Source organism: Chrysochloris asiatica, unplaced genomic scaffold, assembly GCF_000296735.1.
Source record: "Chrysochloris asiatica unplaced genomic scaffold, ChrAsi1.0 scaffold00285, whole genome shotgun sequence".
Lineage (NCBI taxonomy): Eukaryota > Metazoa > Chordata > Mammalia > Afrosoricida > Chrysochloridae > Chrysochloris > Chrysochloris asiatica.
In genome coordinates, this window is record NW_006408803.1 from 2,484,432 (window position 1) to 2,498,665 (window position 14,234).

The 14,234-nt window shown below is 37.0% G+C and overlaps 1 pseudogene; it reads right to left on the reverse strand.

Moving 5' to 3' along the window:
• Positions 1–10,525, reverse strand: part of LOC102833365 — a 48,715-nt pseudogene extending 38,190 nt beyond the window's left edge.
• Positions 10,526–14,234: the final 3,709 nt, after the last annotated feature.

Genomic DNA, 14,234 nt, shown 5'->3' on the forward strand with positions numbered 1-14,234 from the left:
GGGGTGGGGGGGAAGGGCGGGGCTGTACACAAAAACACTCAGGATTATATAATCATTTAAACAACCAAAGGGCACATTTTCCAAGCCTGCCTCATGGCCACCAGCACACAGTCTTTCTCTTTCCATGACTCTAGACTCCTATTTCTCCATGCCTTCATCTCTGTCTCCATCACTGGCGTCGCTGCTTTTCTGGATAGGGTCCCACATTCCACCCATGCTCTTCTCCCTTGATGGTCCTAGGGTTCTCTGTTTCTGTGCTGCAAGATTAAATGCTCCCCACTTTTTATTATAAAACTTATACATTTACAGTTGTGACAGTACCAATTAGTCATGATAACAATTACTCACTATTGAATCATAAGAATTTTATCACCATCTCTTTTCACCAGACCTCTCTAGACAAGATGAATACTTGTGGGGATTCTGCATTCCTTAGCACCCTTTGAAACTAAACTCCTTCTTGAAAATTTGTTAACCAATCACTTCATGCCTTTATAGCCCCCACACTTTAGGTAACTAATGTCTATGTTGCCTGTCCCTATCAACCCTGTATATAGAAAAGATAGTATTGATCCTTGGTGTGAAGACTCCTTAGCTCTCAGTTGGCATTTTGAGCTCCTACATCAATAAATATAGGTCAAGTTCTTAAGGTTGTAACAATTTACACTTATTTCCTTTATCAAATTTCTTTATCTTCCTCTAATCGATGAACTCTTCTTTTCCTTTAACTTTGCCCATGTAGAATGGGAATGTCTACACTGTGCCTGTTGCCCCTTTGTACTTTGGAAACAGATAATTTATATTCTATGTTTCAGAGGTCCACAGATCGAGACAAACCCAAATTCCACACTTGCTTTAAATTATTCAGAAGGTGATATTTAAGATTTAGAGATGATATTAGAATAAGTTAAAGCTTTTGAAATAATTGATGGATTGATACCTAGACACTGATTAGCATTTTTAGCCTCTAGAACTGTGAAAAACAAATTTCTGTCCTTTAAAACTACTCATAGCACTAGGAATCTAAGGCAGGCTCTCTTTTATTACTAAAGAAGTATTTCTCTTTAGAATAACAATGCATATTATGCAGTATTTAACTATTCTTTATCCTGGTTTTCATTTCCCAATACAATTTCTTCCCTTGGGGTCTCTTTACTATTTCCACATTCAATAACACCCCATTTGTGTACTCTACATATGTTTGTGCTGTCTGTTTTTGTTTACACCAGTCTACACTAAATATTTGTCTCCATTTATCCATTTGTTAGTCATTTCAGTTCCCAAAAGACTTCTTTGTTGAGGGCTTTTTCAGGAACATTGTTGTTGTTGTTATTAGGTGCCATCAAGTTGGTGCTGACTCATAGCGACCTTATGCACAGCAGAATGAAACACTGTCCAATCCTGGGCAACCTAACTATTGTTGCCATGCTTGAACCCATTGATGCTGCCGCTTGGCCAATCCATCTCTCTGAGGGTCTTCCTCTTTTTCTCTGACACTCCACCTTACCAAACGTGATATCCTTCTCCAGTGATTGGTCTCTCCTGACAATATATCTGAAGTATGAGAGACAAAGTTTGGCCATCTTGGTTTCCAAGGAGCACTCTGGCTGCACTTCTTCCAATACAAATCTGTTGGTTCTTTGGGCAGCTGATGGCACTTTCAATATTCTCCTCCAACACCATAACTCAAAAGCATCAATTCTTCTATGGTCTTCCAACTTTCACATGCACAGGAGGTTATTGAAAATACCATGGCTTGGGTCAGGTGCATGTTAGTCCTCAAACTGACATCTTAGCCCCCAAATTGTCCAAGTCTTCCTATTTTCACTCTATTTCCATTTCTGAGTTTTGTTACACTTTATTTATATTCATTTAAATATTGAATCTCTAAGAGAAATGGGATAATTGTTACTAGATGCATGTGTGTGCATGTTTTTTTTGTTTTGTTTTGTTTTTCTGATTGAGTACATTCTATTAGATTATTAACATCTTGAAGGTAAAATGCTATGTTATTCATTTTCTGACTCCTCAGCATTTCACACTGTGCTGTGCATGCAGCTGGTGCTCAAGAATATTTATTTAACTAAAATGTGATCAGGAACAATTTAGACTGAAAGGTAAAATAAATGGCCATCAGATGATTAGATACATGACAACAGAATATAATTTTTACAAGGGCAATGATTTTATTTCCTTTTTATTGTTTGCTTATATTATCTACTAAACCTATGCAAAAATGCTCACCACTAAATCAATAAATAGTATCAAGACAATGGAGAAAAAATTAAAGTTGTCAAAGGGTTCATTTTGCTCAGATCAAACATCAACACTGATGGAAACAGCAGTCAAGAAATCAAATGATGCATTGCATTAGACAATCTGCTGTACAACAACTCTTTAAAGTTTTGAAGAGCAGAAATGTCAGTTTGAGGACTAAGGGGTGCCTGACCCAAGCCATGATATTTTCAGTAACTTCATATGCTTGTGAAAGTTGGACAGTGAATAAGTAAGACCATAGAAGAAATTGTGCATTTGAGTTATGGTGTTAAAGGAGTATATTAAAATTACTATTGACCGCCCAAAGAAAAAATAGATTTGTGTTGGATGAAGTACAGCCAGAATGCTCCTTGGAAGTCAGGATGGCCAGACTTCATCTATAATGTTGCTGTTGTTAAGTGCTGCCAAGTTGTTCTGACCTATAGCAACCCTCTATAGGGTTTCTAAGGAGCATCTGGTTAGTTTGAACCACGGACCTGGTGGTTTAAACCAACTTCGTAGTCCAGTGCATTAAGTTGCAGAACCACACCAGGACTCTTCATCTATAATAGTTCAGACTTATTATCAGGAGGGACCAGTTCCTGGAGAAGGAATTATGCTTGGTAAAGTGGAGGGTCAGTGAAAAAGAAGATCCTAATGAGATGTATTGGCACAGTGTCAGCAGAAATGGGCTCAAGTGTAGCAACAACTGTGAGATTGTGGCTGGACTAGGCAGTGTTTTGTTCTGTTGTGCATGAAGTTGCTATGAGTTGATCCTGAATTGAAAGAACCTAACAACAGTGTTCCACAATCTGCCCCTGGCCTTGTTTTGGCTGATGAAGTGAAGCTTTTCCATCTCGTTCCACAGATGTAGTCAATTTGATTTCTGTGTACTCCATCTGGTGAGGTCCATGTGTATAATAGTCACTTATGATGCCTAAAGAAGGTATTTGAAATAAACAAATAATTGATTTTGTAGAATTCCATCATGTGATCTCCAGCATCATTTCTATCAACAAGGCCATATTTTCCAACTACTGATCCTTCCTCTTGTTCCCAACCTTTGCATTCCAATCACCAGTAATGATCAATAAATCTTGATTGCATATTTGATCAATTTCAGATTGAAGAAATTGGTAGAATTCTTCTATTTCATCCTCACTGGCTTTAATTGTTGGTGCATACATTTAAATAATAGTAGTATTAACTGGTCTTCCCTGTAGGTGCACGGATATTAACCTATCACAAACAGCATTGTACCTGATGACTGATCTGGATATGTCCTTTATGAGAATGATTGCAACACCATTCTTCTTCAATTTGTCATTCCTGTCATAGTAAACCACATGGTTGGCAGACTCAAAATAGCCAACACCAGTCCATTTCGGCTCACTAATGCCTAAGATATAGATGTTTATGTGTTCCATTTTATTTTTGAAAACTTTCAATTTTCCTAGATTGATACTTAGTACATTGCTTGGAAACCAGGATGGCCAAACTTCATCTCTCATACTTCGGACATATTGTCAGGATGGAACAGTCTCTGGAGAAGGATATCATGTTTGATAAGGTGGAGGGTCAGAGATAAAGAGGAAGACCTCCAGCTAGATGGATTGGCAAAGTGGCAGCAACAATGGACTCAAGCATGGCAACAATTGTGAGGTTGGCCCAGGACTGGGCAGTATTTTGTTGTGTTGTGCATAGGGTCACTATGAGTCGGTACCAACTTGATGGCACCTAGCAGCAATAACAAACCTATACATGATTTTTAGTGTAGTCCCTTTTGCCTGTTCATCTTGCTAGTCTGTTTACATATCCACTTATAGATTGCTGTTGTTATTGTGAGGTCCCATCGAGTCAGGTCTGACTCATAGGGACCCTATGCATAACAGAACAAAACACTGCCTGTTCCTGTGCCAGCCTCACAGTTGTTATTTTAAGGCAATTGCTGCCATTACTGTGTCAATCCATCTCACTAGGGGTCTTCCCCTTTTTTATCTGGCCCTATTTTTTTTATCAATGATGATGTCCTTCTTTAGGGTCTGGTCCCTCCTGATAACAGGTCTGAAGTATGAGGGATGAAGTCTTGCTATCTTGGCTTTTACGGAACATTCTGGCTATACTTCTTCCAGCACAGATTTATTAGTTCTTCTGGCAGCTCATGGTACTTTTAATATTCTTCTACAACACCATAATTCAAATTCGTTGATTCTTCTATAATCTTCCTTACCCACTGTTCAACTTTTACATGCATATAAGGCAATGAAAATACCATGGCTTGGGTCAGTCTCACTTTAATCCTCAAACTGATATTGTTGCTCTTGAAATTTTTAAAGAAGTCTAGTGCAGCATATTTGCCTAATGCAATATGTCGTTTAATTTCTTGACTGCTGCTTGCTTCAGTCTTGATTGTGGATACAAGCAAAACATAGTCTTTCATAATTCCAATCTTCTACTTATTGGTCTAGTTGTGAGGCCTTTTGTTTTCTTTACAAAAAGATGCTAGCTATACTGAAGACTGTTGTATTTGATCTTCATCAGTAAGTATGTTAAATCATTTTCACTTCCAGCAACTAAGGTTGTATCATCTGCATATCACAGGTTGCCACATTCTTCTCCAATAATCCAGTTCTCAGATTATTTGCTCAACATAGTGTGAAAAAACATGCTGAAAGAATACAACCCTGGCACAACTATTTCCTTATTTTATACCATTCTATACCTCTTTGTTATATTCTGAAAGCTTGAAGATTAGTGGTTATTACTGATAATGTAGGGTTGTGTATGTAATAACATTTACCTTGGTTGTCTGTAACTCTTACACATCTTTCCATGTTTTTTTTTTCTTTTAGCGATTTTGTGCTGATCATGTTTTTATTGCATATTGCCTTTGCCTTCACTCAAATTGTTAAGTATCTATTACCTTGTTTGTCACTGAAGAATAATGCACTGGACTGCAGGGTTGGTTTGAACTGCAAGGTCAGCAGTTCAGACCCATCAGCCACTCCTCGGAAACCCTACACAAGGTCACTATGAGTCAGAACCACTTTGATGGCACTTAACCACAACATTACCTAGAACAGTAATTTTAAACTGATTTGTATTTGGGTATTCTATAAATTTGTTGAATTAAAAAATAATAATAATACAGGACTTTTCACTTTTAAAATTTAACAAACCTTAGAAAACAAACAAATGTGTATGTATACATATGGAGCGGGTTTGTAACATCCTTTTGCCTGTTCATCTTGCTGATTCATAAAACTGTTGAAAATGATGGGTATTTTTTTACCCATGTTCAACATTTTTGAAAAAAATCCAAAGAGTCACAAAGGCAAAGAAGTTTTTCTCCATGTAAAATATTACAAAAATTAGGCAAACTTTTAATTTTGAAGAATACATAAATTTCTTAATCCTATCCAGTTTTTTAAAATCAATCACTCATGTTCTGAATATTTTTAAATGAGTATGACACTTTGCATGGATCCCATAAATAAACAAAACGTGCACAGCTTTGTTTTTGTTAGGAACCTTCTGCTAAGTGTTGCTTCTATTTATTTACTTTTAAATTATGCCAGATTTTTGCAAATTTGAGTCAGCTGGGGGAAACAACTTGAAATTTTAAATAGTGAATGATATTTAGTTTGCTTCTGATAGCTTACAAATACATTAAGATAATAAGTTCAAGAGACAACAGCAGGCAAAAGAGGAAAATATTCATGATGGACTGCATTATGGAAATAGATATGATATAACATTAAATGTTTATTATCGCTGTGAGGTGCCATCAAGTCACTTCATACTCGGAATGACACTATGCACAACAGAACAAAACACGGCCCAGTTCTGAACCATCCTCACTATTATTGTCCTGTTAGAGTCCATTGTCACTACCACTGTGCCAATCCATCTAGTTGGGAGGGTCTTCCTCCTTTTTGCTGACCCTTCACTTTTCCAAGCATGATGTTCTTCACCAGGAATGGGTTCCTCCTAACGACACGTCAAAAGCAGAAAAAATAATGTCTTGCCATCTTTATTTTTAAGGAGCACGCTGGATGTACCTCTCTCAAGATAAATTTGTTTGTTATTCTGGCAGCCCATGGTTCTTCCACTATAATTCAAATGCATCAATTATTTTATGATCTACCTTATTCATTGTCCAACTTTCGCATTCCTTTGCGGCAACTGAAAATACCACGGCTTGGATCAGGCACACCATAGTCCTCAAACTGACAACTTTGCTCCTGAATACTTTAAAAAGGTCTTTTGCAGATTTTCCCAATTCAATATGTCATCTGATTTCTTGACTGCTGCTTCTATGAGCATTGATTTTGGATCCAAAAAAAATTGAAGTCTTTGACAGCTTTAATCTTGTCTCCATTTATCATGATGCTATTTATTGGTTGTTGTGAGAATTTTCATATTCTTATATTGAGGAGTAATCCATACAGAAGTACGGATTGTACCTTACTTATATATAGTTTTTTACGTTCATCAGCAAGTACTTTAAGTCTTCTCTTCCATCAAGAAAGATTGCGTCTTCTGTATATCACAGATTGTTAATGAGTCTTCCTCCAATCCTGATACCATGTTCCACATCATCTCATCTAGTTTTTTGGATTATTTGTTCAGCATACAGATGAATATATATGGTGAAAGATACATCCCTGGTGCACACAATTTCTAATTTTAAACCATTCAGTATCACCTGTTCTATGCTAACAACTGATTCTTGGTGTATGTATCCACTCCTCATTATGTGTTCTGGATTAGCTATTCTTTGCAATGTTAACCATGTTGTTGTTGTTGTTAAGTGCTGTCAAGTCGATTCTGACCCATAGCGACCCTGTACAGGGTTTCCAAGGCTGTAAATCTTTATAGGAGCAGAAAGCCTCATCATTCTCCCACAGAGTGGCTGGTAGTTTCAAACTGCTGAACTTAAGGTTCGCAGCCTGATTCGTAACCACTACAATCAGACTAAGTTTTCTAAGAGAGCAGAAATAAGTGAAAGAGTTATATTGTTGTTTTTGTTGTTAGGTGCTATCTAGTTGGTACCAACTTACAGTGACCCTATGCAGAACAGAGCATAAAACTGCCTAGTCCTGCACCAACCTTGAATCTTTGTTACGCCCAATCCATTACTGCTGCCACTGTGCCAATCCATCTCTCTGGGAGGCTTCCTCTTTTTCTCTGATCCTCCCCTTTATCAAGCATGATATCCTTCTCCAGGAACTGGTTCCTCTTGATATAACTGAAGTATGAGAAATGAAGTCTGGTAATCCTGACTTCCAAGGAACATTCTAGCCAAACTTCTTCCAGCATAGGTCTGTTTGTTTTTTTGGCAGTCTATGGTTCTTTCAATAATTTCCTCCAACACCATAACTCAAATGCATCAGTTCTTCTATGGTCTTCTTTATTCACCATCCAATTTTCACATGCATATGAGGTTATTGAAAATATCATGTCTTGGATCACACACACCTTACTTCTCAATCTGGCATCTTTGCTTTTCAACACTTTAAAGTGGTTTTGTGTAAATTTGCCCAATGCAATATGATGTTTATTACCTTGACTATTCCTTTCATGAGTGTTGAAAGTTGATCTGAGCAAAATGAAATCTTGGACAATTTCAATTTTTTCTCTACTTTTATGGATATTGTTTATTGTTCTGGGATTTTTGTATTGTTTATATTGATATGCAACCCATAGTGAAGGCTGTCATCTTTGATCTTCATCAGTATTTTAAGTCCTTTTTGCTTTCAGCAAGCAAGGTTGTATCACTTGTATATTGCAGGTTGTTAATGAGTCTTTCTCCAGTCCTGATACTATGTTCTTATTCATATAATCCATCTTCTCAGAATATTTGCTCAGCACACAGGTTGAATAAGCATGATGAAAGAATACAACCCTGGCACAACCTTTCCTAATTTTAAGCCATTTGGTGTCCCCTTTTTCTATTCAAATAACTGCCCCTTGGTCTATGTTACAAATTCCTCATGAGCACAATTAAGTGTTCTGGAACACTCATTCTCTGCAATGTTGTATGTAGCTTTTTATAATCCACACAATTGAAAGTCTTTGTGTAGTCAATAAAGCACAAGTAATATTCTAATGGTATTCTCTGCTTTCAGCTATATGACATCAGCATTGATATCCCTCATTCTACATCCTCTTATGAATATGGCATGAACCTCTGGAAGTTTTCTGTCAATATATGGTTACACCCATTTTTATTATCTTTTGAAAAATTCTACATGTATGTGATATTAATGATACTATCCAATGATTTCTGCATTCCGTTGGGTCACCTCATTTTGTAATGGGCACAAATATGGATCTCTTCCACTCAGTTGGATAGATAATTGTCTTCCAATCTTCCAAATTTCTTGGCATAGATGAGTGAGTGCCTCCAGTGTTACATCAGTTAAAAGGTTTCCATTTATATTCCATCAATCTCCATGCCTTGTTCTTTGCTAATATGCTTTCAGTACACCTTGTATTTCTTCCTTCAGTAACATTGGCTTTTTTTTTTTTTTTTTTTTTTAAATTGAGTGATAGTTCACACGGGAGAACATCAGGTTTACATTCATCCTATTGTATTTCATTTAATTGCAATGATTACAATCCCCTTCATGCATCATCATTCAATAGCATTTGCTTCCATTCTATTTTGTTGTTGTTGTTGTTGTTGTTGTTGTTTGGAGATATACACCTAAACACTCAGGAATATATAACCACTTAAACAACCAAAGGGTATACACTACAAGCCTGCCCCCTGGCCACCAGCACACAGCCTGTCTCTCTCCTTGAGTCCAGAGTCCCCAGCCACTCCATCTCTCCATGTCATTGTCTTTGCCTCCATCTCTGGCATCACTGCTTCTCTGCATGGGGTCCTGCACTCCACTCTTCTCCCTTGATGGTCCAAGGGTCCTCCGTCCCTGGACTGCAAGATCAACCACTCCTTCTTTTGTTACAAAACGTCTACCTTTACATTCACAACATTTACAATCAGTCCTGATAGCTATTATGCACTATTGAACCACAAGAGTCTTATCCCCATCTCCTTTCACCAGCCCTGTCTAGACAGGTTGGAAACCACTCAGTGGAGATTCTACCTTCCCCTGTACCGTCTGAAACTAGGCGCCCTCTTGAAAGCTTGTAAGCCAGTCTCTTCATGCTTTTGTAACCCCCTCCCCCATTTTGGGTAGCCAAAGTAACACTGACTCTTGATAGTATGCTACCCTTTCAAATGGTTGAACACCAACCTCTTTTTTTTTTTTTTTTTTTGCTATAGTGACTGTGTGTATTCCTTCCACTTTCTTTTGATGCTTTCTGCATCATTCAATATTTTGCCCATAGAATCCTTCAATACTGCAAGTCAAAGATTGAATCTTTTCTTCAGTTCCTTCTGCTTAAAAAATGCTGGGTATGTTCTTCCTTTTTGGTTTTGTAACTCCAGGTCTTTACAGAGTTATATAAGATAGCAGATATTAGTATTTTGTTTGATCAACATCTACAAATTACTCTCCTTCATTATTCTTAACTGAACCATAAGTTCAGATATTTCTTATCTTCCACGCAGCCATGTGCTTTAGGAAATCAAATCCCAATCCTAGTTTTGTGTTGGAAATTGTTAAAGACCATGTGGAAACCAGATCTGACTTCCCTTGGCTTCACAAGGGGGAGGGAGAATCAAAAACTCAAAATCAGCCCATGGCCAATTTTGAAGCAGTTGTCAGACATGCTTCCACCTTAAAATCTTCTTCATCCTATTCTGATACCAACTATTCATCCCACAGCACTCTCTGCTTCACATCTGGCTTAGGTAATCCATTGCAATGGTCACACAGAACTCACAACAATACTCATGATTATGGGGTTTATTTGAGAAATTAACAGGATACAATTCAGGATCAAAATAACCTCAGGACGTAGAAGTTCTTCAGGCAGAAAAGTCTTTTGTTTGCCATATGGCAGGTGCGCCTCACTCTTGTCTTTAGCCTCTCAGCCATGTAGTCCCTTGGACTCTGCCCTGTTCCAGCATGTTTTACAAAATTCTTTAAACCATTCTCTGAATGCCCAAATAGCATGTTCTTCAAACCAGTCTCCTGTCTGTAGACACTCAGCTTTACTCAGTCCATAGGCCTAGAGCCCAAAGTTACTCTGTCTCTCCATGTCACCACCATTGCTGTAGTTTCCGCAATCACCTCTTGCAGTCCTTCTTGCCATCGCCTCTTACCAGTAGCCTCATGCCAGTTGCCTCTGCCATCACTTCGGAAGTTGCTCTTTCTCTAGGTAGGAATGTCATGTGTCAGTCATGCCGTTCCTTCTTGATAGTCCTGTGATCTTTGGTCTCTGCTTCTGAGATGGCTCCTTTTAAAACTAGCTAGCAGAAAAAAAACTAACCTTGGGGGTCCTGTATACCTTATTTGTATGGTCCCACCCAATCACTTTGTGGGAATTAAGAAGACTTTAGATAGAAAGCCATATCAAATAAATTCAAGGCACCACAGAGATATTTATACAATTAAGTCATTCTCATCCCTTTTGACAGTTGTTGGACTAACTAAGTGTATATCTGTGATCAAACATTGGCCAAGGCAACTTGAGGGGAAATCTAATGTAGTGCTACTAAGAAAGTTCCTCAATCTAGAAATTGTTTTTGTTGTTGTTGATTGCCACTGAGATGATTTCAAGTCATGGAGATCCTATGTATATAGAGTTGAAATGTTTCATAAGATTTTCACAACTGTGACCCTTTGAAAGCAGATTGATAGACTTAACTACTGAGGCATCTATTGGTGGGTTTAAATCTATAACTTTTCTGTTAGTAGCCAAGTGCTTAATGTTTGTGTTCCCTAGGAACACCTCATTGTAAAGATATAGACACAAAAATGATAGAATTTTTATAATAAAAGTTAAAGGTAGATGCCTGGAATTTCTGTAAAAATAACTGAGGAAAGCCTAAGAGAAGAGCCAAGACAATGGGCAACTGAGTAAAGATAGCAGAAAATCTGAACTATCCGTGACATTCTGGAACCACAGATCAACCTATGCCTCTAGACTTCCTTACTTTGTATCTCACCATTTTAGCCACTTTGAGTAGGTTTGTTTGTGGTTTTTTCTTTTTCCTCACATGTGTTGCTGTCTTTGTTAAGGGTCATTGAGTCAGTTCCAATTCATACCAACCCTGTATAAGGATTCCAGGGGACAGCTGGTGGGTTTGAACCGTCAACCTGGCTGTAAACATTCCAGTGCTTAACCAATAACACCACATGAGAAATCTTTACATGTAATCAGTACAATTCTGACAATCTTCTTTCTATTTAGGCTTGAAGAATAAAGTTATCTAATATTTTGCAAGAAGAAAGAATGCCCAAGTATAGATTTGTTTGCAAGGAGATTGTTGTGTCATCAAGTCAATTTTAACTCACAGTGACCCTATATGATGATATAGAACTGCCTGATAGGGTTTTCTAGGCTATAATCTTTACAGGAACAGATCACTAGCTCTATTCCCCACAGAGACCTAGGGATTCAAACAACTGAACTTCTGGTTTGCAGTCAAACCTTAAACCATTAAGCTACTCAAGGTCTTTGCAAAGGGATTGTTGTTGTTGTTGTTGTTTTTAAGTGTCGTTTCAAGGTGAATAATGGTCAGTAGAATATCTTTAGCTTGGCATTGTTCAAATCTCAGATTCTTGGAATTTAGTAAATAAAATTGTGTAAATCAATCAAAGCTGCCAACAAGGTGCCAAATTCAGTGGTCATATTTATTCTAATTGTTTCATTTTCACTAGTAAAAGGTGGCCAAAAATTATAGGAATATAAATAGAAGATCCTTAAAAATAGAAGCACTCAAAAGTAAATGCTATCACATTATCATGCATTTTAAAATAGCCAGATTACAAACAGAAAAAAAACTGCTCTTTCAAGTACTACAATTCTAAAATGCTATTAGTTAACAAAGAATAGTCCCCAAAGAAAAAAAATATAACATTATAATCACTACACAGTATACATTATTCTTTTAGTCATTTTGTTAATTTTAAATTAAATATAGCTTCGGATTTGTCTGCAATGAGTTAACAAAATTAAATATTGCATATTATTTACATCTTAGTTGATATTTAATGTAGTGCACATGAGAATATATTTAAGTGAAATGGTTCCACAGAAACAGTTGTAAAGTAGAATTGAGTATAATTTTAAGCTCAATCTAGATATAGTCTTATGAGCTGAGATCTTCTAGATGCTAATTGTTTAATACTTAAAGAAGAATAGTTAATAAAGGTGGCTGAGACATTAAATTTTCTATTTCATTGACTTATTCATAGCTTTGTTTACTCCCAAGGACACTGCTATCCAACAGAACATGGCTTGACAAAAAGAGCTACCTGTCTAGTAAGCCAGACATTGTTGTCCATAAGCAACCAGCACAAATGTGCACAGTTGTAAATTCCAATACTTAAGTGGAGAGGTGTTAATCAATAGGAAATACTAAGAATGTAGATGGAATAAAAAATTCAGGAGGAAATATAAATCCAGTGTTCTCAGATCTTCCAGTCTTCAAATCCAGGTTTTTTGGGTTTGTTATTTTTGAGCACACAGGACCCAAACAAAACATGTTTGAGGACCAAATTAAAATTACAGAATGGCAGTTTGTGGCTCTGAATTAAAGGAAGTGTGTAGCTATAGATAGTTACCTAGATAATGATGTCAGCCCCAGTCCTGTTGGATTCAGTAATGTTTGAGCTCCTAGATATGATGGCACCATTTGAGTAAAGTGGGACTGAAATCCAATGTTGCATCCAAGGTAAATCTCAAATAGGAAAGATTAGATATATATAAAGCAAAAATGTGATAATACTGCTGAATAAAAAAAGCGAGAGAGAGAGAGGACTGTATTCAGTTAAGAAATAAGTGTGAAGGAAGGAGTTGTGATTTTCAGGCAGTTCACCTTTTGTTTTTACACAGGACTATGGAATCCTGGTGTGGCGCTGTGGGTTAATGAGCCAGACTGAAAAGCCATTTGAACTACAAGATCGGCAGTTCAAGTTCACCAGCTGCTCCTTGGAAACCCTATACAGGGTCGCTATGGGTAGGAATCGACTCGATGGCACTTAACAACAACAACAACAACATTCTATAAATGGACTCCTGGTGTGGTGTTGTCGGTTAATGCACTGGACTGCAAAGTCGGTTTGAACCTCAAGGTCAGCAGTTTGAGCTCACCAACTGTTTTTATGAAATTCTATACAAGGTCATTATGGGTCATAACCAACTCCATGACACTTAAAAACAACAACAAAAAATTCTACTAAATGAGTGCATATTTTGTTAAATTAATGAACCCTCACAAATCTTATACAATAGATAATAGCTATAGTTAAACTGATATTTTTGTTGTTGTTAAGTTCCATCAAAATGGTTCAGACCCTGTATAGGGTTTCTGAGGAGTGGCTGGTGAGATTGAACCGCTGACTTTTCAGTTCAAACTGACCTTGCAGTTTAGTGCTTATCCTACAGTAAAATGAGTTCTTATCAGTAAAATGAGACTAAGAATGCCCAAGTTCAAAATTAGATTGTATGGCTCACTTTGACACACAAACTACTTGTCCTGATGACATCCTGTTCCCCTAAAAAGGACTTTCCCAGTTTTATTTCTCTCTCTCTTATGTTTAGATTAAGAAGGCACAAAGAGAGGATACATAAACTTGATCACTGAGAACTTACACTGCAGATTGATTAGGGAAGCTTAAAGACAATATGGAAAACATCTAAATTAATGATATTTAAGCGAGGGATTCAAAAATTCATGGAAAAAATGGAATTAAAAGATTATGAATTTTTCTTGACAAACTTTTTGAATCCCCCATCATATTCTATAAATAATATATATTATGAAAATTCTATTTCAATTAATTGCATTTATATTTTAAATGTCCATCTAAATTCTGTGTTAGCTAAATGCATCA